Genomic DNA, 26,027 nt, shown 5'->3' with positions numbered 1-26,027 from the left:
AAAATAAAAAATCCTGTGATTGAGCCAAAAAAAAAGACTCAATCTTTAGAAAAGTATATCAAAGAGTTTATATCTCAATTTATTAATTCAAAGAGAAATAACTTGGAAGGTATCACAAACCATTATCCAAGCGTCAATCAATTCGATCAAAAACCCAATGGTCATATTCAAGAACTGATTGAACTTAACGCACAACATGTGATATTTCTATTATATAAAAAAATATAATGCGGAAAATAAATAACACATACACCAGAAATTTTGTTAACGAGGAAATCGCAAATGCAGGAAAACCCCGGGACCTAGTCCAGCTTTTAACACCACACTATATTAAGCAGGTACAAATAACCTACTACCAATGAACTTCGGACTGGAATGTAGTTGATCCCTAATCAATCTTGCACTGATCAAGGTACGGTAGCGCTCCTTACGTTTCTGAACCCCAGCAAGATTCTACGCACTTGATTCCCTTAGCTGATCTCACCCACAACTAAGAGTTGCTACGACCCAAAGTCGAAGACTTGATAAACAAATCTGTCTCACACAGAAAAATCTTTTGAGATAGATAAATCTGTCTCCCATAGAAATACCTATAAGTTTTGTTCCGTCTTTTGATAAATCAAGGTTCACAAGAACCAATTGATAAACCGGACTTATATTCTCGAAGAACAGCCTAGTAGTATCAATCACCTCACAATAATCGTAATCGTATGGAAGCGAAACAAGATATTGTGGAATCACAAAAGATGAGACGAAGATGTTTGTGTCTTCTTTTTATCTTTCCTATCGGAAATAAATATCGAGCAAAGCTTAGAGAAGATGATACTCAATATGATAAAACATGGCAAGATCAGAACACGCAACTACAGAGAAAATGGTTGGGTCTGGCTTCACAATCCCAATGAAGTCTTCAAGTCATTAACATATAGGGTTTTGGAAAAAACCTAAGGTTAAATGAGAATCGACTCTAGTCACAACTAGTATCATGCAGAAGGTGTGGGGATTAGGTTTCCAAGTTGCTAGAGTTCTCCCTTATATAGTTTTCAAATCATGGTTTGCAATCAATGTTACCTTGGTAACAAAGCATTCAATATTTACCGTTAGATGAAAACCTGATTAGAGTCAAGCTAGTATCTTTCAACCGTTAGATCGAACTTAGCTTGTTACACACAAATGAAATGTACCTTTTATTTAGATATGAGTAACCATACCTAAACGTGTACACCTTGTTGGTTTAACAATAGTTAAACGATTAGCCATATGAACACTTTCATATCAACCTTATTCATCTTAACCACAACTAGTTCAAACGACTCCAATGAAACTAGTTATAGAGTTGTTCAATTGTTCATATTCTCAAAGAAGTATACAAGACACAATTGAAGCAAAATCAGTTTGATTCACTCGAATCAATTCATGAACATTATAGCCACGGTTTGCAAAAGATTGCATTCCTTATTATATAAATGTATTGGTTCATGACACAACCGATTATAAAACTTAACCCACTCAAGTATGCAAACGGGTACGCATACTTAAGTAGCCGGGCTTGGACTATGTCCGACAGTATGCGAACGGGTACGCATACTATCACACGTCCAAAAACAACAGTTGAATTAGTACGCATACGGGTACGCATACAATAGTTCCCGGAATTTAACTGAGTTCGCCAGTACGGGTATGCATACCAAGTCTCCCGGACTTTACCTGACCTTGCCAGTATGCATACGGGTATGCATACTATACCGGTCTTGGATCAACATATATGCAAGTACGCATACTATGTCTATAATCCAATTATGGTTAAGTGTTTTAAACTCTATTTCAATCATTGAAACATTCTTACAGAATAACAATAGTTGTTTTCACAAACTATTAGCATCAAAGCAATTTTCAAGTTATTGAAATAATAAATACGAAATATTTCAGGTCTACAACAAATGACCGTCTCACAAAAATCATGTAAGATGTTACCAGGCGATTTCACATGATCATCTTTTGACTTGCGTCAAGAATATAAGATGAACTTGGTTAAAGCGAAAGCTTACCAACACATATTTCGAGAAATATGTAAGCGAGTTAAACTCAACTCGAAATATCAAATGTTTATAATCGAATACTATATAGTAATACGACTTTTGTCTCAAGGAGGAGATAGAATAGAAATAGACTTTCTGAGTGATAGATGAGTTTCAGTCTCCACGTACCTTTTGTTGATGAAGTTCCACAAGCTCTCCTTATTAGTCCTTCGTCTTCAATTGATGAACGTCGTGAAGTATAAAGTTCAACTACACAATCTATCCTAGTCTAAGACATCACTATAAGTAGACTAGAAATCAAGACTTATAGTTTTTATCACTAAAATTGACAAACAAGCTTGAGATATCAACGCTTGCGAGTTCGACCGAGCAGTGCTCTAACAATCTCGCCATTTGTCAATTTTAGTGACAAAACTATCGATACATATGGATTACAAAATAAATAAAACTTTGTAGCTTCTCATCCAAATGCTTGATCTCCTTGGTTCTTCAACATTACTCGAAATCTTCGTCACTTCCAAGTACTTCAGTGATTCTGAACGTGTTCAACTCAGTATCATAGTTGTTGAATATCCGTAGCAATAACAATGAGAAAACAATTGCTCTCAATCATTGTTATACAGTGTCATAGTATTATTATTACACATCATCAAAGTTCAACTGTACCACAACTTTGACAACAGTACTATGGTGATATGTATCCCTCCCTCTTAGTCAATACTTCATCTCACAATTAAAACCACTCCCCCTTACATAATGATCCGTAAACCATATGTATTTGTAGTGTGAATTACACATTAATTCTCCCCCTTTTTGTCAATATAAATTGGAAAAGGTACGAAAACTAGTGGGATCCTAATGAAATTTCCGTAGAGATACTTCATGACCAAAAGAGAACATATCAACTTTATTTAGATGCAATCAAATAGTCGAAACTAAATGCATTCATCAAGGAGTTCATAAAGATACAAGAAAACTCCTACAATATTCTACAGCCGCACTCCCCATAAACATTTGGCAATTAAGCACAAGTTCAAAAAATAACTCTCCTCCATAAAATGTCATTCCTTAAAGAACAATAATGGCAACCTTACTTTTACAAGAAAATATAGATTTCTTTGGACATAATCAAATCACATAAAACATGAATTTGTATCCAAAAATCTCAATTGAATTAGCCTCAAAGAAAATGATTAATACAATTGGCCATGCTCAACATAAGAAAACTTACGGAGAAACACAGTATTTTCACAAAGATATGGATCAGGGAAAGACCAATACTGCGGAATAGTCAAAGATTTTATTCTATTTTTCATCACTATTTGCACAATGACATATAATAGACTTAATCTTTGAATTCAAAGATCATTCTATCTTTCACAAATATTGGCATAAAGACATATGATAGACTTAACTTTCGAGCATGTATGCAACAATCATAGTTCACGGACGTAAACACGCATATCCCATAACAATTTGCAATATATAAAACCAATAAAGATTAATACTGCAAAATCATCTTCCAAATAAACTTTAGAATTTAAAAAAATAAATCTAAAAACATTGTAAGATGAAAATCATTGGTAATAGCTATGTGTACTCACAATAATTGCTATTCCAAACCGTAGTTATCCTTCTTACAACACAAGAATAAATTCTCATAAGAAGTTTTCTAGACATTGTAGAGCTTTCTCAGGGCATCTACTGAGAATTCCTTCTCATTATTGAAAAAACCATTGATTATGGAATCATTCAATTCCTCCAAATCTTCAGAAATTTCAGTTAACTCACTAAGTTCTCTTTTCAGTTCACGCACGGTATTCTTTGTCAGAGACAACATTTGTTCATAGTGAGTTGTCTCTTCTAAAGATGAAATGATTTGAGATTTTAAATCATTTCTTTTGCTGATGAAATTTTTCACCATAACCCTAAAGTTATTATCATGATGACAAATAGACAATAGGCAGTTAGAGGAAGAACATTTTTCATCATTTGCAGCCTTCTCCTTTTTCTTCCTTGAGGACTAGATTCCTTCACAAAGATACACATTGACTGCTTCTATTGCATCCTTTTTCGTGATACCTCTAGTTATATGAGCCATGAAACTGTATATTTCAAAGAAAAAGAGGTGAGGGAGAATTTTTATCACAAATGAACATAAATAGACAATTGGAAGACCAAACCCTAAAACAGCTTTGAAAAAGTCTTCACAGTTCATGATCCATTATCTATTTTAACAACAAGATATTCACTTGCTCAAAATAACTTTTATAGCTAAAAATAGAATACAAGAGAGAAATAATTAATTTACAGGACTTGAGCAACCTTGATATAATCCTTGATTTCAAATCAAAAATAAGGATACATGACATCACTATAACTAGATAGTAATGGAGCGAAAAAAATGTTCACTTCTTGTGTCACATGGTAACATATCAAGGTTTGTTGAATAAACAGACTTACCTCGTCTGACTCTGATCCTTTTAGACTTCTTCTTGTACTCAGGCGTTGCCTGCTGTTTCTCAAGAGCCAGATTCATTCTTTGCATGTCATTCTGAAGTTCAACAATTCTTTTGTTGTTCTTGTTGAATTTCCAACATTTACTCTGAACATGACTTGCACTTCCACAAAACGATCAGAACAAAGAATAGTTTTTGTTTTGTGGGGATGACTCCTGTTTATCACAACCTTCAAGATCAATTGTTCCAGAACTGACCAGAACAAATGAGTTGAATTTGCTCACAGTCTTATTTTTGAACCCTAAACCATTTGTGTTTTCAAAAGCCTTTTGACCAAATAACATTGCTAAAATCTTGTTGGAGCTTCCTGAAAACCTTTGCAGGTCACACTTGAGAGAATTAATCTCTTTTTCTTTCAGGGATATGGTTCTGGTGAATTCATCATTAAGACAATCAATCTCAAGAGTTTTCACCTGAAGTGATGATTCAAGTTTCTTCAACATAACCTTCAATTAAAGATTTTCTTGGTGAATTTCTTCACTTTTATCCAAGAATTATAAAATCTCATTGTCAGACTCGTATTCTGAACCATAATTTGAGTTAATGGAGGCTTTTGCCGAAAAGGCTGAAAATCGTCGATACATTGAGATGTTTTTTCTTGAACTGAATCACCAGAAACATTAGAGAGAGAAATAAGTTTCTCATATCTCTTGCTTTTCTTCACAATATCCTTGGTATTTTGTGTAATCAGTGATCTATTAGGATCAAAATGATTATAGCAGCATTCATCAGCCCAAGACAAGTTAGAAGCTTCACTTGTGTTGGTCACAGCATTGAACGCAGACGTTCTGACTGTATTCTGATCATGATCAAGTAATTTTAACTTTCCAACAAGAGTGTTTCTGAAAAGAATTGCAAGGTTATTTCCTTCAACGATGCCATGCTTCTTATAATCGTATCTAGATGGAAATGATCTGAGAATATTCACCATAATGTACTTTTCAAGAATAGTCTTACCCAACGAAAAAAATACATTAACAATTTCAGACACTTTGTGATTAAACTCATCAAATGAATCTTCATTTTCCATACGAAGGTTTTCCGATTCAGAGTTTAGGTTTTGAAGCCTAGCTTCCTTTTTCACAGGTATTCCCTTCAAATACGGTTTCTATGATATCTCAGGCTTCTTTAGACTTAGTACACGTAGTCACATGGTGCTGAAGATCTGGGGTAATGGCATGAATGATAGCATTTAATCTGTCAGAATTTTGCTTCGCAGCAAGAATCTCGGCAACATCATATTTACCAATATCCTTTGCAGTGGTTACATCTCCTTCTGTAACTTCGGGAGGATCACAGCCATTAACAACATAAACCCATGATTGAAAATCATGCGCTTGAAGAAAGGCATGCATAATAATTTTCCACCATAAGTAATTTGAGTCATCGAAGACTGGAGGTACGTTTATGGAGATAGAACTTCTGTCCAAAGAGTCAGATCGCTACAAAAACAGACTTATGAGGTCTTAAACGTGTTCGCCTGCTCTAATACCAATTGAAAAAGCCGGGGTCTAACAACCACATCAATATTTCTCTTAGCAATCTGTATGGACAAACTCAAATATACTTTCAAGAGAATCAACTAGAAAGTAAGACTCAATCTTTAGAAAAGTATATCAAAGAGTTTATATCTCAATTTCCTAATTCAATCCGCAATCAAACAAATGGAATTTGCGAGCCCGATTGAATAAGAGAAATAACTTGGACAGTATCACAAACCAATATCCAAGTGTCAATCAATTCGATCAACAATCCAAAGGCCGGATTCAAGAACTGATTGAGCTTAACGCACAACCTTTGATATTTCTATTATATGAACAAATATAATGTGGAAAATAAATAACACAGACACCAGAAATTTTGTTAGCGAGGAAACCGCAAATGCAGAAAACCCCTGGGACCTAGTCCATCTTTAAACACTACACTGTATTAAGCAGCTACAGACACTAGCCTACTACTAATGAACTTCGGACGAGCCCTAACCAATCTCACACTGATCAAGGTATAGTTGCGCTCCTTACCTCTCTGAACCCCAGCAGGATTATACACATTTGATTCCCTTAGCTGATCTCACCCACAACTAAGAGTTGCTACGACCCAAAGTCGAAGACTTGATAAACAAATCTGTCTCACACAAAAAGCCTGTAAAGATAGATAAATCTATCTCCTACAAAAATACCTATAAGTTTTGTTCTGTCTTTTGATAAATCAAGGTGCACAAGAACCAATTGATAAACCAGACTTATATTCTTGAAGAACAACCTAGTATTATCAATCACCTCACAATAATCTTAATCGTATGGAAGCGAAACAAGATATTGTGGAATCACAAACGATGAGACGAAGATGTTTGTGACTTCTTTTTATCTTTCCTCTTAGAGATCAATCTCGAGCAAATCTTAAAAAAATATAATAATAAATACAATAGAACATGGCAAGATCAGAACACGCAACTACAGAGAAAATAGTTGGGTCTGGCTTCACAATCCCAATGAAGTTTTCAAGTCGTTAACCTACAGGGTTTTGGAAAAAACCTAAGGTTAAAGGAGAATCGACTCTAGTCGCAACTAATATCACAAAGGAGGTGTGGGGATTAGGTTTCCCAGTTGCTAGATTTCTCCCTTATATGGTTTTCAAATCAGGGTTTGTAATCAATGCTACCTTGGTAACAAAGGATTCAATATTCACCGTTAGATGAAAACCTGATTAGACTCAAGCTAATATCTGTCAACCGTTAGATCGAACTTAGCTTGTTACACACAAATGAAATGTACCTTCATTTAGATATGAGTTACCGTACTTAAACGTGTACACCTTGTTGGTTCAACAATAGTTAACCGAAGTTAGCCATATGAACACTTTCATATCAACCTTATTCATCTTAACCACAACTAGTTCAAATGACTCAATTGAAATTAGTTATAGAGATGTTCAATAATTTATATTTTCATAGAAGTATAAAGCCACAATTGAAGCAAAATCGGCTTGATTCAGTCGAATAAATTCATGAACATTATAGCCACGGTTTGCAAAAGATTGCATTCCTTATTATATAAATGTATTGGTCCATGATACAACCGATTATAGAACTTAACCCACTCAAGTATGCAAACGGGTACGCATACTATGACACATCCAAAAGCAACAGTTGAATTAGTACGCGTACGAGTACACATAAAATGGTCCCCGAACTTCAACTGAGTTCGTCGGTACGCGTACGGGTACGCATACCAGGCTCCTTGTAACAGATGGGAAAATTTCCTCTCTAACGGGTTGGATTTCAACCCGACTAGCTGGTCCAAACTCCTCGTACGTCACTCGAAAACAAAAAAAAATGAAAATGAAGATCTCTTGTCATGTCTCTGACTAAGAAGAATTAAAGAGGTGAATGTACATTTTCTTAAAGCAACCCTTTATAAATAAGTAACTAAACAAGAACAGGGTCTTGAAACGTATAATAAAATATGATGAAACCACTTAGTCCAATAATGGCTTAAGAAGATTTTCAAGTGCTTGTCAAAATCCAAGACATCACCAGCGCATTTAAAAACTCATCAACATATATAATGCTTTTGTATACATATGAAGGTTAAACCTATAGAGATTCATAAATGTGCATAAGAAGATAAGCTCATACAGTAAAGAAAAATACACATATACTTGTACTACATTCAAGATGACAATGAATGAGTCTCGCATACAGTCCACACGTCGGAAATTCGAAATACATTACAACAAAATGAGTTTACTGACACAGTCTTATACACAAACAAAATATAATCAAAAACACATTGAAGAGCAAGAAAATTTAACCACCCAGATAATCTCGTGTGTTTGTGAGTAAAAACTGTTTCTGCTGGTTTTGGTCAATTTGGGTGTGTGGAGAGAAGCGAGCCTAAACCTTTAACAAATGCACTGTACGGGAGTACTTTAGATTCGAGAGATCAATCTTTACAATCCTGGCCTAAACCAAGTGTAGATGGTGGATTTTCGGCAAAAACTAAAATCGTAAAACCATAATTGTACATATTCCTGATCCAGCAATCAGATGAGTATTGAGGCTCATGTCTATCATTGAAGCATGAAAACTCATGCCGCAAGAGTCTCTGACTGAATTTATTGTCTCTCAGAGCATACGTGAATATGCAGTCTCTCAACTGAGGCAACGACATATCTCATGAACACTGAGCAATTTCAGTAATCACTTTTATATAGAATCGAACGATTGGACGGCTTCTAGACAGCTCGCTTGCTAGTATAGAGCATAACGTCTTCAGGATGTAACAATGTTTTCCCTGACTATATAAAAGACATGCATATAGAATCTTAACGATCAGACGGCTCCTAGACAGCTTGCCTGCTAGTATAGAGCAATAACGTCTTCAGGATGTAACAATGTTTTCCCTGACTATATAAAAGAAATATGACTCTTCAACAAGCTCATATCGCTCAATTCTTGAATAATTAATGCTCCTAGACGATCGTGCTAGTATAGAGCCATCAATTAATTATTTATAAATCATTAGATTCATTAACTGAATCCTTAGAAAATATTCTACGTTCTTCATAAAATTCCATTACTTCAATTCATGGTTCTTCCCAGCAGGATTCCTTGGGTTAGTGATAAATATTCAACGTACGGGCACCTGAGCCGCTATCGAGTAAGCCCCGACAAAAATGGTGCAAGTGTACTCAACAATAATGCACTAACGAGTACCCGAATGCACGGACGAGCGTTCCAAAATACGAAGGAACGATGAACCTATGCAAAATAGGAAGAAAAATAATAATAAAAAAATATTAGCTAAGGCGCTAGGGGACTCGGCCCACTGGCCGTCCAGTCACGCCGTGGCCAGTCCCATGCCTAATTCTCTATTTTATTATTTTTTATTATTTTTTCTTGATCTCATGAAAATCCCTTCATTTGAACAAATATCCTTCATTTTAAGGAAACTCCTCAGTTTCATGGTGTTTCCTCCGTATCAAGGAAATAATAAATAATTAAGAAAGGTGTCCCGTGACCAAGATCACTAGCCGGCAGGTCATGCCCTAGTTGTGGCCGGTCCAACACCTTGCATTCCTTATTATTTTATTATTATTTCTTTCATCCCATGAAATTCCTTGGTTTCATGATATTTCCTTCACATTGAGGAAAAGATATAAAATTAGGGAAGACTCGCTGGAACGGGCCCTAGACGGACCATGCCCTAGTCGTGTCCGGTCCCACACGCCCCTTATTTTATTATTATTTCCTTCATCTCATGGAAACTCCTTCACTTTAAGGAAAACTCCTTTATTTCAACAAACTCCTTGATTTCATGGTATTTCCCTAAAATAATATAAAATTAGGAAAAAGTGCCATGGGACCGGGCTTATTGGCCGGCCGGCCATGCCTTGGCCATGTTCGGTCCCACACTTCATGATTTCTTATTTTATTATTATAATTTTCTTCATCTTATGAAGTTTCCTCAGTTTGAGCAAAAACCTTGATTTCTTCATATTTTCTCAAAATATTGCTCGAACGCGCATCAGAAAATATCAAAATTCTCAGGACAGAGACACGAATACTTTGGTGACATGAGCATATTACCTTGACCGACCAAGGTTGGCTCTTTGACTTGCAAGAGGCCGGTCCCGCATATTTTCTTCATTTGACGTAATTTGTACACATTATGTTCAAACTCTTCCAAACAACTTGGAATTTCATAAAACGATCGTCAGTCGGTCCCATGACCAACCAGGGCGGTTTCATGACCCCTTGGTCGGTCCTTCATCTCTTCATAATTTATTAGGTTTTATCACCTAAGGTTCACGAACATTATTTTAATGAAGGATTAAACCAACATTTAATTATCTTTTCACCAACTGGTCTTCAAGAGACTTTGGTATTTTGCTCACTTGAGAATATAGGCGTTACATGGTCGACTCATCATCCCATGTAACCGGTCCCTCCTTCATTCCGTGGTTGATTTTCAATAAATCATCAATTGATCAACAATTGATCAAAATCAGGGTTTCGAATCCAAAGCTCTGCAAAACATAATTCTGAGCAGATTCAAAACTAATAAATTTACGTTGATCCTGTGATCAACATTTTAATTATCATACTCGGTCCAGTTGCCAGAATTTTAAACTAATATTTTAGTTGGTCCTGCTACAATAATTCATCAAAAGAGCAACATTTGCTCGGATGAGCAATATTTGCTCAGATTAAGGAATATTGATTCAACTATCAATATTCAACAATTCATCAACATCTGCTGCTCAGATGAGTAATATTTTCTCGGACTAAGGAATATTGATTCAATTATTAATATTCAACAATTCAACAAATGAGCAACATTTCCTCACCTTAACTATGAACATTCATTCGATAATTATACCTCTGTCTCAACAGACACGTTCAATTCATGAGTCTTAGAACATTTGAAAATCACGTTCGACTCAGCAATACAAGGAATCATCGTCCCATAAAGTCAGCAACTGACTAACTAAATACACGTCTGCCTTGCAGACTCCACAATCACGAGACATTGATCGTGTCACATGGGGGGATATTAACTAGGGTTTTGGTCTGGCGGTCTACGACATGTGTGTTCATACACACGATGAGAATGTGAGCAAGTCGTGCAATCAGTTGGAGGAGTTAGCAAAGTAGTGGACGAAAAATCAACCAAGTCTCCGCACGATGATCAACTAGTTTTAACACGATTTCCACTTCCACACTCTTTGGCTCCAGCAACTGTCACACTTCATGGGATCAAGGTGTTTATAATTCTAGCAATATAAATAAGTCTCTGAATCATGATTGAAAAAAAGAACAATCTTTCGTCAAACAGATAACAAGAGAATAAGAACTCAGCGTCTGAGAAATTACTCTCAATAGAGAAAAATTCAATCAATCAGAACTTATCTTATTTCTTCACGCAGAATACACAACACACCTACAATATTCGATCACCATTGATCTCATACATTTCTCAGCTTCCCTCCTACAGATCGACCCATCCTCTCTTGTGACTGAATTGACTCTGGAACGACTATTGTCTTGGTTTAGGTCGGAGTCCTACAGATTGATATCTCGAACTCAAAGCACTCCCTTTTTGCAATGCATCTATGTGAGGTTAGACAGTTCGCTCGGTTCAAGGAGTTTCCTCCACACGGTCGTCTCCTCAATTCCTTGAAAACCAGCAACTCTTTTTGCCCCATCTACAGATTGGCGACCACAGTGGGAGACTAATCTCTCGGTTGCAATCTCAATTCTCACAAAGATGGTCGGTCTTAGGTCTGGTTCAGTTACTAATCCGGGTTCAACACCCAACTCTAACATTCCAAGTTCTAGCGGTACTGTTACTGCAGGTACTACTCCTCTTGACGTTGCAGGGTCTAGTGGTACCGCTAACACCACTCCTCCGGCCAGCAATGTCACACCACATGCTACTACTACTCCTCTGATTTATGATGCTCCAGTGATCACCCCTGTCAGTACTACAAGCAATACTACTGACACTATCAACAATCTTCCTACCATATGTGATCTCATGAAGGTGTGGGAGACTCTTTCCAAGAATTAGATCGACATGGCCACCACTCAGAAGGAGTTATGAAATTATCTCAAGACTCTTACAGACAAGATGTCAGAGAAAACTCAAGATAAAGGAAAAGCTAAAGAAACATCTCCGGCCGCTGATCCTGAATTCACTCCAATCCATGTAACAGATGATGATGAAGTTCACAAGGTTGCAGACAACCCACCAACAAAAGAACCTGCAAGTTTCATCACTCGAGAAGACTCGGAGCGCTTTTTAGAGGATCTAGGAAAAGACAAGACATCATCTGTCCATTGTCATCAACCTCCATATCCTGCAGTTACACAGAGAATTCCTCTTCCAAAAGGCTACACTTCTCCAACGTTCACACTTTACAACGGAACAGGAAATGCTCGAGAAAATGTCTCTCGATTCTTAGAATCATTAGGCGAGCATGAACACAATCATGTCGTTCGTTTAAAAGAATTTTCGAAGTCTCTGACAGGCAGAGCATATACCTAGTATAACAACATAGCACCAGGAAGCATTTCCAGCTAGGGAGAGATGATTAACGCTTTTTATAGAAAATACTTCTTTGTTTCAGAACAAGTCACTCTCTACGATCTTGGAAGGATGTTTCAAAGGAGCAACGAACATACGAATGACTATGTGAAAAGGTTCAGAGTTAAAGCGTTGGATTGCCATGATCCAAACGTCATAGAGCAACAACTTGTAGACCTGTACATAAATGGGATGATCCCGGTCTACAGAGCTTTACTGGAAAATCTCTGGTTCCAGACTTTATCAGAACTTCAGGAAGCGGCTAAGAGATTAGCGACTACTACACCTGCTTTACTGGAAATAGCAAAGTCCGCAAGGTCGAGGAACCTCGAAGCAGCCGACGCTTAGTCAACAATTAGTACAATCTCCAGCCTTCAACAAACGTTTGTTGAAAGGAAAACCGAGACACAACATCAGAACGCTTCTCAAACATCCCAGGCTCCTCTGAAGGCACAACGAAAGATAACCAATCCTGAAATGCACAAACCTCGACCCGACATCAACGAATGGGGAAATGGTATGACAGACTCAAACTTATCTCTTCTCATGAAGGAGTGATCGAGTTACTAGAAGTCTGGGTTCAAAATGGTGCGATCAAATTGTCGTTCATTAGGAGAGAGTCATCTGAAGAAGAAATGGAGAATCTCAGGTACTGTCGCCTTCATAGGTTCATCGATCATCCAACAAGTAACCGCAATATTTTGAAGCACATATTTAAAGAGAAGGTTGATCTATAATAGCTTCAACTGGGGACTGAAGGAGTACACAGAATCCTATCCAGTCAGAACCTTTACACTCTGAACAACCAAAGCAGTTCAATCGTTGATCGAGCATATCTGTGAAATTGCTCTATCTGTCTAAGGTACAAAGAAAAGACATGTTCACAACACCGAATTAAATTGTGTCATACGTCCATCCCGGAAATACTCCTTGAACCTTCATCCACATACAAGGATATGCACGACTGAGGACTGCTTACCACATACCATATCAGAGGAAATGAATTCGGAAGAATGCTGATCGATGCCGACACCACCATCAACATCATTTCACTGAAAACTCTCAGAGCCGCAAGCATCACTTAACAAGAAGCTACTTGTGATCTATCTCAATCAGAAATCTTGAAGGAACGCTCGGAAATACTTATGGCTATATCAGGATAAGTTCAACTCAGGCAGAAACCAAGTTTCACATAATCAGGAAGATCCTGGATATGACATGTTCTTCAGATGAGCGTGGATTCATGCTAAAAATATGGCTACTGATAAAGCACCTTTTGTTGCACATCTCTCCAATGAAGAAAGTTCTGATCCAGAAGATTTGGCGGGTATTCCGTCATCAGAGCACTTGGAGGAATTTCGAACTTTGATGAGGTTGAAGCAAGAACCTGCAAAGATGCATATACATTCATCAAGAGGTTCCGCACTCAGGAAAGTCTCATTCCTCCCATGTCTATGTCATTTAATTCCTCAACTCTGCTATTGCAAGACGAATGGTAGCTTCACTGCATTAGTATTTTACCAAGTGGTTGAATCTGACATTTCTCTGAATCGAACACTGAGACATTCATTACTGATATGATGTCCAAGAACACTTTGGACGTAGCCTTGTAGGAGTGTTCATGTGTGCCACAAAATCAGAAAGCTCTGATGTGTGCACAAACGTTTAATCCCACCACTGCAACGAAAGGAGTGCTGAATCAACAGAAGATACTCAGGGCCGAGATGATCAAACCTAAGATCTTAAGGGATATGACGCTTAAACGCTCAAGCATCTAAGAAGCCTTAAGATTGTACTCCCAATCAAAGAGCACACCTTCTATAATGGCGCCTCTAGCTTTAGCACAAAGATCTCGACGATGACACACTGATTCAACAAAAGCGCGATCAAAGTGTAACTGAATTTATCCCATGATAAGACTTCTAAAGCAGATGCAACATCATTCATCCATGGATGGCACATACTCCTTCAACATACATTGGGGACTTGATCTTATTGGAGAAATCAATTCTATTTCAATAAATGTTATCCACATAACAAGTTATTGCAACCTGATGTGATTCCATGGAACTTCATCAACGGGTCTCTCTACATCACAAGCCCCTGCACAACTGAGTAACTTCCTATCTTCACCGATCACATCCAACTGGAAACTGTCGCTGCTATCTACCGCAACAACATCGATTCCCTGACAAGGCACTTCACAATAAAGGTTCGGGAGAATTTGGGTTAAACCCTACACCCTCATCTTAGGGATGCTCAACTCATTCGTGAATGTAAAGGCTCACTGGATGAAGGAGTAAAGACTATGTCGATAATCATGGATCTAGACTTTCCGGTCTCTGGATCAACTCCGACCATGGTATCGGCATTAACAAGCATTTATGGAGAAAATTCTATCGTGATCCAGCATCAACGACGGACTCAGGGGCAACATCCTCATGACCAGCTTCATCAACTATCTGTTCTCTGAAGTGTTACTCGATGGATTGGACTTCTCCAAGCACTAATGATTCATATCAAGGTGTGTATACATGAAATATGTTCACATTAAAGTCTTTCCGAAGCTTGCACAACAGGCGGGCACAATCCCAAGTCTTCCACAAGAAGTTCTCATCACCTCTACAAATGAGATACAACATACTTCAGCCTATGGGTTTACAAAAACGTACCAATGAGTGAGGAATGGGATAATACTTCCTCAATAAAAGATGTTCGTCTATGTATTTTCTACAACATACCGAAAGCGCGCATCAATCGGACATACAAGCTGAAAGATATGACCTCCACACTCAAGTTCATGGAATCTGAAAACTTTCACGGGATTACAAGTTACAAATGTGCACGCTTCGTTGGCTGACCTAGAAAACTCCAAATTGGGTGATTCTTTTCTCATATGATAACTCGGTCTCTTAGCTACAAAATTTTGGGTCAAGCACCAAATTCCGACAATGTATGAGGTTCCTACAGCCTCCGGAGCATACAACATGCAAACAGAAATTCGTGGACGAGATTCATAACCTCTACATTCGATCGATGTCCACCAGGTCTTTTCGCTAAGTCCTTCATCAAGGTACCTCCTACTTCGACCACCTAGGAGTTTACATCAAGTTTTTTGTACCTGGGTCCTCTATCTAGGTCTTGTCAAAAGAAGGGAAAAAGAAAGGGAAAAAGAAAGGGAGAGATTTAACAAAATACTGGAGACTGACGGTCCACTGATCATGACGATCATTTCACAGTCCAAGACTCGTGACTGGCACCAAGTTCACCTACGTTAATCATTCATCATAAAACGAATGCTACAACCAAGACATACAACCATGGTCATTACATCATCCCCTCTTGAGAGCAACTTCAGTTAAGGTCCTGTGACCAAGGTTTCAGAAGTGATGTTTCTACGAACAAGATGGCACTGCAAGCACCATGCTTATGTATCAATCACGGGTCCTGATCTAAAATGCGTCAATGACATTAAAAAATCCTTCACCAACCGTTCAAAGACATAAGAGAATGGTCTAAAGACACAACAGGAGTGTTTTACAACAAGCTCGTCTGAGGTGATTTTACACTATCCCACACAAAGTAGAGAGCTGGGAGAAACTGGTGAAGAATCTTTGGATGAGTCATATACCATTCTCTTCGTATGGATGTCCTCTACAACATATCCAAAATTCACAACAATTGGATAAACGAGCAAATAGACGTGGCTGAAATATTGGACTTCATGCCAGTTGAAAAATTTCTGAAAGTTTCCTGGAAGTTTACTGTTTCGTCGATTTCGGCCCTTAAACGTGCTCAAAATCCGAAACGCTTCTTTGATAACGCTTGGAAATTTTCTGAGGATGAAGAAACATGGGTAGATAGCGAATTCCCGACATCGGACGAAGATTTTACAACATTTTTGCTAGAAGACCTAACTTTTGAATTTTCTGATGACGAATTATGACGAAATTCTCCATTCATCAGCATTAGAATCAGGAGCTACACCATCAACGCGAATCTGAACTTCATATTCAGACGATAATCTCACTTGCTGAAGTCGGCGATGCTTCTGCTGATGAGATATGAGATTTTCATCTTCAGCTCCTTTCTTCTGTGATATTTCATCACGTCCCTGCTTTCCCTCCGCACCTGCTAATACCAATAAAGCATATATCTTAGCACGGACGACTCCCAGATGATCGAGAGACATACAATGTGTCAGCCTTCCAGCGTCTCTGAAAGGTTGATTCACCTCGACATGAGCATCTACAGAAGTCTTCATCTTTGACTTCATAGGCGAAAGACATGGAGTCATGGATATACCAAGAAAAAACGCGTAACAAAATGGTAATAATCAAACTCTTACCTATTTATAATTTTACTAGTTGTAGTGATTATAACGTCAGAATTTCAAAAACTTGCTTATTCCTTCAAACCTGCAAAGACGAGCAAGATTCATTATTCAAAATGATGACTTGATTTTCATAAAACCATGAACAACCCACGTGATTTTAACATCCACTTGTTTTTCAAAAATTGGACAGACGTCCATTCTACAATTGTGATACTCACATACAGACATTATTTCACCATGTATAATTGTCTACTTTCAACGTTTGTTCAAAATCAAAACATTGATTTTACAAAAAATACGTTTTAACGTGAAACTCACGTAAATTTGAAAAACATATATATATATATATAATATATATATATTTGCTCCCTCGAGAGTATATTTTCAAAAATTTGTGAAAGCTTACATATCGAAAATGAAATTTTCATGAAAGCTCATAGACAAATGTTTTACTAACAGACGCACGTCTATTAAAAAAAAAACTTTTTCTCTCGTACAAGCATCCACCTATGAAACGAGAGTTTATTAAAATCTCACATATTTAAAAAAAAATCTCTCCTACATTAGGGATTATTGCTGGTTTCTTAAACTAACGATGGAACAAACGTTTGTTCCTAAAACAAGGATTTTTACAAAACTCACGTCTATACATGCATATGTATATATAATTTTAACATGAACAAGTTATCAACTTCTGAAAAAGAAATAAAAAAAAAACGGTGCTACACCAATTTACGCTCGTTAGACGATGCTCTGTCATGCTACTGGGATCTTCATTCAAGCCATGGTTCGCTCGTACAATCGAAAATCCGGTAACATTCTATCTTATGACTAAGTTCAATTACTTATTTCATCTGTAACTAAAAAAAAATCACCATCCAATGCTGACTGAGGAACATGACTGTCCCTCACTAAGCAGGGGACTTAATGTAGATGGTCGATTTTCGACAAAAGCTAAAATCGTAAAACCATAATTGTACATATTCCTGATCCAGCAATCAGACGAGTATTGAGGCTCATGTCTCTCATTGAAGCATGAAAACTCATGCCGCAAGAGTCTCTGACTGAGTTTATTGTCTCTCAGAGCATACGTGAATATGCAATCTCTCAACTGAGGCAATGACATACCTCATGAATACTGAGCAATTTCAGTAATCACTTTTATATAGAATCGAACGATTGGACGGCTCCTAGAAAGCTCGCCTGCTAGTATAGAGCATAACGTCTTCAGGATGTAACAATATTTTCCCTGACTATATAAAAGACATGCATATAGAATCTTAACGATTTGACGGCTCCTAGACAACTTTCCTGCTAGTATAGAGCAATAACGTCTTCAGGATGTAACAATGTTTTCCCTGACTATATAAAAGAAATATGACGCTTCAACAAGCTCATATCGCTCATTTCTTGAATAATTAATGTTCCTAGACGGTCGTGCTAGTATAGAGCCATCAATTAATTATTTCTAAATCATTAGATTCATTAACTGAATCCTTAGAAAATATTCTACGTTCTTCATAATATTCCATTACTTCAATTTATGGTTCTTCCCAGCAGAATTCCATGGGTTAGTGATAAATATTCAAAGTACGGGCATCTGAAGCCCCGACCAAAATGGTGAAAGTGTACTCAGCAATAATGCACTAAGGAGCACCTGAATGCACGGACGAGCATTCCAAAATACGAAGGAACGATGAACCTAGTGGATTGGGCCCACCGGCCGGGCGGTCATGTCGTGGCCAGTCCCACGCCTAATTCTCGATTTACTATTTTATTATTATTTTTTCTTGATCTCATGAAAATCCCTTCATTTGAACAAATATCATTCATTTTAAGGAAACTCCTCAGTTTCATGGTGTTTCCTCCATATCAAGGAAATAATAAATAATTAGGAAAGGTGTCGCGGGACCAAGCTCACTAGCCGGCCGGTCATGCCCTAATTGTGGCCGGTCCCACACCTTGCATTCCTTATTATTTTATTATTATTTCCTTCATCCAAGAAATTCCTTGGTTTCATGATATTTCCTTCACATCGAGGAAAAGATATAAAATTAGGGAAGACTCTCGGGACCGGGCCCTAGCCGGACGACGATGCCCTAGTCGTGGCCGGTCCCACAAACCCCTTATTTTATTATTGTTAAATATTATGGTTTACTTCATCTCATGGAAACTCCTTCACTTTAAGGAAAACTCATTTATTTCAACAAACTCCTTGATTTCATGGTATTTCCCTAAAATCAAGAAAATAATATAAAATTCGGAAAAAGTGCCATGGGACCGGGATTATTGGCCGGCCGGCCACGCCTTGACCATCGCCGGTCCCACACTTCATGATTCCTTATTTTATTATTATTATTTCCTTCATCTTATGAAGTTTCATCAGTTTGAGCAAAAACCTTGATTTCTTCATATTTTCTCAAAATGTTGCTCGAACGCGCATCAGAAAATATCAAAATTCTCAGGACTGAGATACGAATACTTTGGTGACATGAGCATATTACATTGACCGACCAAGGTTGGCTCTTTGTCTTGCAAGAGGCCGGTCCCTCACATTTTCATCATTTGACCTAATTTGTTCACATTAGGTTCAAACTCTTCCAAACAACTTGGAATTTCATAAAACGATCGCCAGTCAGTCCCATGACCAACCAGGGCGGTTTCATGACCCCTTGGTCGGTCCTTCATCTCTTCATAATTTATTAGGTTTTATCACCTAAGGTTCACAACATTATTTTAATGAAGGATTAAACAAGCATTTAATCATCTTTTCACCAACTGGTCTTCAAGAGACTTTGGTATTTTGCTCACTTGAGCATCTGGGCATTACATGGTCGACTCATCATCCCATGTAGCCGGTCCCTCCTTCACTCTGTGGTTGATTTTCAATAAATCATCAATTGATCAAAATTAGGGTTTCGAATCCAAAGCTCTACAAAACATAATTATGTGCAGATTCAAACACTAATAATTTTACGTTGATCCCGTGATCAACATTTTAATTATCATACTCGGTTCAGTTTCCAGTATTTTAAATTAATATTTTATTTGGTCCCGCTACCAATAATTCATCAAACGAGCAACATTTGCTCAGACTAAGGAATATTGAGTCAACTATCAATATGTAACAATTTAGCAACATCTACTGCTCAGACGAGTAATATTTTCTCGGACTAAGGAATATTGATTCAACTATCAATATTCAACAATTCAACAAATGAGCAACATTTGCTTACCTTAACTATCAACATTCATTCGACAATTATGCCTTTGTCTCAATAGACACGTTCAATTCATGAGTCTTAGAACATTTGCAAATCACGTTCGACTCAGCAATACAAGGACTCATCGTCCCATAAAGTCAGCAACTGACTAACTAAATACACGTCTGCCTTGCAGACTCCACAATCACGAGACATCGATCGTGTCGCATGGGGGATATTAACTAGGGTTTTGGTCTGTCGGTCTACGGCATGTGTGTTCGTACATACGATGAGAATGTGAGCAAGTCGTGCAATCAGTTGGAGAAGTTAGTAAAGTAGTGGATGGAAAATCAACCAAGTCTCCGCACGATAAGCAACTGGTTTTAACACGATTTCCACTTTCCCACTCTTTGACTCCAGCAAATGTCACACTTCATGGGATCAAGGTGTTTATAATTATAGCAATATAAATAAGTCTCTGAATCATGATTGAAAAACAGGACAATCTTTCGTCAAACATACAACAATAGAATAAGAACTCAGCGTCTGAGAAATTACTCTCAACAGTGCAAAATTCAATCAATCATAACTTATCTTATTTCTTCACGCAGAATACACAATACACCTACAATATTCGATCACCATTGATCTCACACATTTCTCAGCTTCCCTCCTACCGATCGACCCATCCTCTCTTGTGACCGAGTTGACTCTGGAATGGCCATTGTCTTGGTTTAGGCCGGAGTCCTACAGATTGATCTCTCGAATTCAAGGCACTCCCTTTTTGAAGTGCATTTGTGTGAGGTTAGACATTTCTCTCGGTTCAAGGAGTTTTCTCCGCACGGTCGTCTCCTCAATTCTTTAAAAACCAGCAACTCGTTTTGCCCCATCTACACAAAAAAATGGCCGTTCTAGGCTTGCTCCGGTAACAAAGTGAAGGAGAAGGGTTGGTCTTAGGGAGGGAAGCGAAGAAGGTGTTGAGACCATAACGGTTAATTCTGAAGGTGTGGCTATTTTATGACTTGTAGGGCTGCACATGGGCGGGTTACGACGGGTATTATCTAAAACCAACCTCGCACCCACAGACTGCGGGTTTTTATTTTCATAACCAACTCCGCACCCACAAATAGCGTGCGGGTTTTGTTGTCCGCCCTCTACGGATTGGGAGGGTTTGGGTTTAAACCCGCTTAAACCCTCTTTATATTCAATAATCATTCACATACATGTTTTAAAGTTTAAATAAACTACTTACTTAAGTTCTTGGTAACTTAAAAAAACAAACCATAAAAATAACTACATAAGTCTTCATTGTTAAGCTTAAACAAGTACTAGTGTACATAGTAGGTGAAGAGAACTGAGAAACTAGGAAGAAGAAGAACTGAGGAGGCGCCTAACAGAGAGGAAGAGTCGAAGAGACTAGTACCACTAGGTAAAGAGGGTTATCTATCTTATATACAATCTACTAGTACCACTAGGGTTTTGATAACGGACGCCTAGAATTAGTTTTATCAACGGTGTATATTTAGCGGGTTTTTCGGGCGGGTATTAGCTAAAACCAACCTCGCACCCATAGACAACGGGTTTTTATTTTCATAACCAACCCCGCACCCGCAACGGGCGGGTTCAGATTAAAAATCCACAGATTTAGCGGGTACGGGCGGGTTTGGTATGATGGGCGGGTCTTGTGCATCCCTAATGACTTGTATCAGAATGTGGAACTGGCTTGCGGAATGTAAGCTATCAGTTCTTTGATGTTTTCTGGATACTGTGTTGTTGTTAACCAAAAACTTGTGTTTTCATAACTGAACGCACCCTGGTCTCGTAGGAAGTGGGAGTCGTTGAGTGATGGAGAAGTGGGGTAATGTGTAAATGCCAGAAGCCACGTTCCCACTATGAAGGAAACAAGTTTGTTTACACCCACTACTTCTTACCGCCACAAACTGCCCTGTTTTCCTGACACTTTCTTATGATGGACGTGTTGCACGCCGCAAGCTGTAAACCGGCAGACCAATACCCTGATGAGCATCCCCCAGTTTGTGACATGTTTGATGTCTCGAGCATCGAAAAGTGTAGCAGATTGCTGAGTGGGTCTTGTGTACAAGACCTTGCTACGCTGATTAATTGTACGCCAACTAAGTAGCAGATATCCATGTGTGGCGAGTCAAAGTCAGGAGACTTGCCGTAAGAGAATAGCGTGTGATGCTATTAGGCTTGCTGGTCGCCTAAAACTTGCCATAGGCATGTCAATTCTATGGCGAATTAGGACGGCTGCGATTGTAATTCATGTGAGAGGGTGGTCATCGATTATGGGCGCATTCCGTTGGAATCTTTTAATAGCATAGTAGATCCATTGGAACATGCCAGTGACATGGTGGCATGGCCAAATCTAGGATTTGGCGTCATGGCCAAAATTAGGGCTTGGCGTCGTGGCCAAAATTAGGGCTTGGCGGCATGTAAAAGGTTAGAATTTGGCGACGTGGCCAATGCTAGAATTTGGCATATTGGTGTGAGACCCAAATATGGCTTCGGCAACATTGTCTCCAGTTGCCACATCAATCCCAATGCTCTGGGTATCATTACTTGGCTTGGTTGGTGCAAAAACTTTACCTAAATTAGGGTTTGGCATGCCGAAACCTTAATTAGTGCGTGTGGCATGTGGTCGCGGCACAGTGACGTTTTTTGTGCAAACGGTGCCATAGCCATGCCAAAGGAACTATATCAAAGCCATAAAGTGGGAACGTCCACAGGATCAAGGGTTTCTATGAGTGGCTATGGTATGGTGCCATTCTTAGAGTTTCCTGGGTCCCACATGGCTCGTGGCATGTGTTGGGGTCCGAAGTGGCGTAATTTGGGCCACGACTGGAAATTAGGGTTTCGACTAACGCCACTAAAGCAAGGTCGTGTTTCTGATTATGATTCCCTAATTGAAGTCTGTTATGGCGTTGGCCACGAACAGAAGGTGGGTTAGCGCATAGGCGCGCTATTCATGGCACGTTGGCACGTTCGGCATGCTGCTGCGGCAAAGTGGCACATTTGGCATGTTTGGCATGCACGTTTAGTGCATTGACGCGGCATGGCATTTTTGGCATGCCATTAGCATGCAGAGCGGGATGGCACGTTTGGCATGCCGTTGGCATGTTGACACGGTTTTGGAAAGCCAATTTGGCATTGTGACCATTTGGCGCAATTTGTCCTCTTTTAATACTATGGCAGGTTTAGAGCGACCTGATTGGTCGATAAAAAGAGGGTCCGGCCAAGCATGGGCGTGGCCACACTTCCAGCGCGCATGGCAAATTTAAAGCGACCTGATTGGTCGATGGGAAATAGGGCCGGCAAGTATGGGCCCAACCACAACTCATGTGCGTGTGGCGGGTTTAAGGCGACTGATGTGTTTTCAAAGTTGTTGTAGTAATAAGATTCGTTCAAGACTTGTGAAAGCAGATTTTAGACTTAATTTTAAATAAAAATATAGGAAACTTAAATAAAAGTGATATGAAAAATATGGAGAAAACTGGGCTATGGATTCCACTAATTACCAATATTAAAGTGATTTATATTCTCTAATTATAATTATGCAAATCCTTCATTCAAATTGATTCTAAATATTGCAAAAGTTGATTTTTGTAGAAATAACAATTGTAAATCGAAAGTATGGGACATCAAAACCCTAGGCTAGCATGCTCCATCAATTGAAATAACAGTTGTTTAACAAAAACCATTTTTCTATTTATTTATCAAGGCAAATAATCATATAAAAATTGCATAAATAAAATAAAATAGAGATTACCACATTTTATTGGCGAAATAGCTTCCTCCGTCGCCCCAGAGGATGGGTTTAACTCATCATTGTATAAACTTGCTCAAAGTATTGATTCATGCTCAAAATTTGTTTACAAAGATGAAATGGAGAGAAAATAATGAAAAATCGGGTGTTTGCAACGTTTATATTGTTGCAAAACACTGTTACAAAGAACGATAGAAAAAAACTGTTGTTGTTGTATCTCCGCGACCCTCGTGTGTCTGTCGTTGTCACTGTTGATAAACGACTGCCTCTGGTTGTCTTTTGTTCTTCGTGTTCTTCCTAGCAGCAGCAGAAAAGTTTTCTCTGCAACACGATTAATATCCTATGTTGTTACTCTAAACTCTCCCAAACTCTCCAGAACGCTTCTATGTGATCCTAGGAACCTATTTATACCCAGTAGCACCAAGAAATCTCGTTATAACTCAAGATAATTCTCTCTTAACTCGGCCTTGATGAAAAATATTCTGGGAATATTTTCTTCCCTGATTTAGCTTCTCACGCGTTTCTACATCTGCAAAATCTCCTTATTTATCTTTGTCAAGGTCCAAAGTGTTGCTCGAGTTATCAAACATGAGCAGAACACGTTTAAATTCCTCACAACTCGTGCAAGCTCATGTTTTTCCTCCAACTCCCTGTTTGGATTAAACCAAGTTATCCAGACAAATTTGATCGAAACAAACACCCATACCAGCTCTGTTAGGACATATCACACCTACCCATGAAGTTTCAGCGATTGAATCGCACAAAAACTCCTCCAAAATCCGATCGAAAAATCTGCCAGTGAAGTGAATATTTTTCCCGCCATTTTTATTTTTGAACTGTTGAAGATGAAGTGCCCCTATCCTTTTCTGGGGTGCGAATAGCAGATGGGTGCTGAGGACAAATTTGGGTGCTGAGGATGAATTTGGGCTACGCATAACCTTGGGTGTCCCTTAGCCAAATCTGGGGTCCTTATAGCAAATGTCCTCCACGGGTCCAAATAGCACTTTTTGAGCAACTTTTTCCACACAAGTGTATTTCTCCAAAAACACCTACACAAACATAAAAACGCCATAATAAGTACAAAATCAAACACTAGCAATAGAGACACTGAGGACAATTCAGACACAAAAATATGTCTATCAAATACCCCCAAACTTATTATTTGCTAGTCCTCGAGCAAATCTAATCTAGAAAATAAAAATGACTACACTTAGCACGTGCAGCAAGCCGTTAAACCACTAGGTGGCCCTAGTGGCGGAGTGTTGTCTCCGGAGGGTTTTACCAGAGGTGTACCCACAAAACCTTTACTCCAGACCCTAGCTATCTACGCAGAACCTTGGAAAGCACTAAAGAATCTCATTGGTTGGCATACTCTCATTGACTACAGGAGGAAGTACCCTGATGCGAAATTCTAATTGTTGTACACGAGTTTGCACTCAGCATACTAAAATTCATATATAAGTGACAGAGCTCTACTCAGATAGTTTCTGTACATCATAACCGGAGTCAACCAATCACATGGAAAGATTAAGAAGATGGATAAAAAGATGGTTAAAAGTGAACTGTGTTTTCCATATCTATCTGAAGGCCTCTGCCAAGGTGAACCTATCCTAATGGACTGAGATACCGGTCTGACTAATATCAACACAACTGGCATATACAAGGGGACCAATGGTCGATAAACCTAACTCTAGGTCAACACAACTGGCATATACAAGGGCACCAGTGGTCGACTTTATTGAATTTATTCTGGTTGGTCTAATGGTCTGGTCTTTTTTTTTTTGTGGTATCTCAATCACTCTATTCCGCCCTAGAAAAGGTAACAACTTGAATCGTGTGCCCCACCAAATCACTTAAAAAAAACAGAAGGATTAGGATTCAACGAGATATGGCGAAACTACCATGTTTTTTTTTAATTCCAACACCTGAGCTCTGTGCTTTTATGAATAGACTCTTTAGATGTTTCCATCTAATCAGATTGGTTCCTCAACTCCTACAACCAAGATGTTCCTATCCACTTAGATTGGTTAGTGCCAACCTTAATAAGCATAAATTT

The sequence above is a fragment of the Papaver somniferum genome, chromosome 8 (assembly GCF_003573695.1).
Source record: "Papaver somniferum cultivar HN1 chromosome 8, ASM357369v1, whole genome shotgun sequence".
Lineage (NCBI taxonomy): Eukaryota > Viridiplantae > Streptophyta > Magnoliopsida > Ranunculales > Papaveraceae > Papaver > Papaver somniferum.
The sequence above is the reverse complement of the archived record's forward strand: the minus strand, read 5'-3'. Positions refer to the sequence as shown.